The following is a 3,249-nucleotide window of genomic DNA, read 5'->3' as shown; positions in this document are numbered from 1 at the left end:
AAATTGCGAGTGTTGATGATCGACATGTAAATGCATCCCAGTGTTCGTTAAACGTGGAAATCACTCCGGGACCCCAAAACAGTGAGTAATAGTCCCTGAAACGGGCCAGAATCAGCCAAAATTGCGATTGTTGATGACCGGCACATCAGCGCCCCTTGAGGTTTAACAACTATGGAAATCGCTCTGGGACCGCAAAACAGTGAGTAATAGTCCATAAAACGGGCCAGAATCGTCCAAAACTACGAGTGTTTATGACCGACACGTAAACACATCCCAGGGTTCGTTAACCGTGGAAATCACTCTGGCACCCCAAAACAGTGAGTAATAGTCCATGAAATGGGCCAGAATCGGCTAAAATTGCGAGTGTTGATGAACGACGCGTAAATGCACCCCAAGGTTTGTTAATCGTGGAAATCACTCCGTGACCCCAAAACAATGAGTAATAGTCCCTGAAACGGGCCAGAATCGGCCAAAATTGCGAGTGTTGATGACCGACACATCAGCGCACATTGGGGTTTAACAACTATGGAAATCGCTTCGGGACCGCAAAACGGTGAGTAATAGTCCATGAAACGGGCCAGAATCGGCCAAAACTGCGAGGGTTTATGACCGACACGTAAACACAACCCAGGGTTTGTTAATCGTGAAAATCACTCTGGGACCCCAAAACAGTGAACAATAGTCCCTGAAACGGGCCAGAATCGGCCAAAATTGCGATTGTGGATGACCGACACGTAAACGCACCCCAGCGTTTGTTAATCGTGGAAATCACTCCGGGACCCCAAAACAATGAGTAATAGTCCCTGAAACGGGCCAGAATCGGCCAAAATTGCGATTCTTGATGACCGACACATCAGCGCCCCTTGGGGTTTAACAACTATGGAAATTGCTCTAGGACCGCAAAGCAGTGAGTAATAGTCCATGAAACGGGCCAAATCGGCCAAAACTGCGAGTGTTTATGACCGACACGTAAACACATCCCAGGGTTCGTTAACCATGGAAATCACTCAGGGACCCCAAAACAGTGAGTAATAGTCCATGAAACGGGCCAGAATCGGCCAAAATTTGGAGGGTTGATGACCGACACGTAAACGCACCCCAGGGTTTGTTAATCGTGGAAATCACTCCGGGACCCCAAAGCAGTGAGTAATAGTCCCTGAAACGGGCCAGAATCGGCCAAAATTGTGATTGTTGATTTCGGACACATCAACGCACCTTGGGGTTTAACAACTATGGAAATTGCTTCGGGGCCGCAAAACGGTGAGTAATAGTCCATGAAACGTGCCAGAATCGGCCAAACCTGCGAGGGTTTATGACCGACACGTAAACACAACCCAGGGTTTGTTAATCGTGGAAATCACTCTCGACCCCAAAATAGTGAATAATAGTCCCTGAAATAGGCCAGAATCGGCCAAAATTGCGATTGTGGATGACCGACACGTAAACGCACCCCAGCGTTTGTTAATCGTGGAAATCACTCCGGGACCCCAAAACAATGAGTAATAGTCCCTGAAACGGGCCAGAATCGGCCAAAATTGCGATTCTTGATGACCGACACATCAGCGCCCCTTGGGGTTTAACAACTATGGAAATTGCTCTAGGACCGCAAAGCAGTGAGTAATAGTCCATGAAACGGGCCAAATCGGCCAAAACTGCGAGTGTTTATGACCGACACGTAAACACATCCCAGGGTTCGTTAACCATGGAAATCACTCAGGGACCCCAAAACAGTGAGTAATAGTCCATGAAACGGGCCAGAATCGGCCAAAACTGCGAGGGTTTATGACCGACACGTAAACACAACCCAGGGTTTGTTAATCGTGAAAATCACTCTGGGACCCCAAAACAGTGAACAATAGTCCCTGAAACGGGCCAGAATCGGCCAAAATTGCGATTGTGGATGACCAACATGTAAACGCACCCCAGGGTTCGTTAATCATGCAAATCACTCTGGGACTGCAAAACAGTGAGTAATAGTCCATTAAAAGGGCCGGAATCGGCCAAAACTATGAGTGTTGATGATCGACACGTAAACGTACCCCAGGGTTCGTTAATCGTCGAAATCACTCCGGGACCGGAAAACGGTGAGTAATAGCCCATGAAACGGGCCAGACTCGCCCAAAACAGTGAGTGTTTACGACGGACACGTAAACACATCCCAGGGTTCGTTAACCATGGAAATCACTCTGGGACCCCAAAACAGTGAGTAATAGTCCATGAAACGGTCCAGAATCGGCCAAAATTGCGAGTGTTGATTACCGACACGTAAACGCACCCCAGGGTTCGTTAATCGTGGAAATCACTCCGGGACCCCAAAACAGTGAGTAATAGTCCGTGAAACGGTCCATAATCGGCCAAAATTACGAGTGTTGATGACCGACACAGCAGCGCACCTTGGGGTTTAACAACTATGGAAATCGCTTCGGGACCGCAAAACGGTGAGTAATAGTCCATGAAACGTGCCAGAATCGGCCAAAATTGCGATGGTTTATGACCGACACGTAAACACAACCCAGGGTTTGTTAATCGTGGAAATCAATCTGGGACCCCAAAATAGTGAATAATAGTCCCTGAAACGGGCCAGAATCGGCCAAAACTACGAGTGTTTATGACCGACCCGTAAACACATCCCAGGGTTCGTTAACCATGGAAATCACTCAGGGACCCCAAAACAGTGAGTAATAGTCCATGAAACGGGCCAGAATCTGCCAAAATTGCGAGTGTTGATGACCGACACGTAAACGCACCCCAGGGTTTGTTAATCGTGGAAATCACTCCGGGACCCCAAAACAGTGAGTAATAGTCCCTGAAATGAGCCAGAATCGGCCAAAATTGCGATTGTTGATGACCGACACATCAACGCACCTTGGGGTTTAACAAATATGGAAATCGCTCCGGGACCCCAAAACAGTGAGTAATAGTCCACGAAACGGGCCAGAATTGGCCAAAACTACGAGTGTTTATGACCGACACGTAAAGACAACCCAGGGTTCGTTAATCGTGGAAATCACTCTGGGACCCCAAAACAGTGAGTAGTAGTCCCTGAAACGGGCCAGTATCGGCCAAAATTGCGATTGTTGATGACCGACACATCAGCGCTCTTGGGTTTAACAATTATGATAATCGCTCTAGGATCGCAAAGCAGTGAGTAATAGTCCATGAAACGGGCCAGAATCGGCCAAAACTGCGAGTGTTTGTGACCGACACGTAAACACAACCCAGGGTTCGTTAATCGTGGAAACCACTCTG

The sequence above is a fragment of the Triticum dicoccoides genome, chromosome 7B (assembly GCF_002162155.2).
Source record: "Triticum dicoccoides isolate Atlit2015 ecotype Zavitan chromosome 7B, WEW_v2.0, whole genome shotgun sequence".
NCBI lineage: Eukaryota > Viridiplantae > Streptophyta > Magnoliopsida > Poales > Poaceae > Triticum > Triticum dicoccoides.
Note: the sequence above shows the minus strand (reverse complement) of the source record.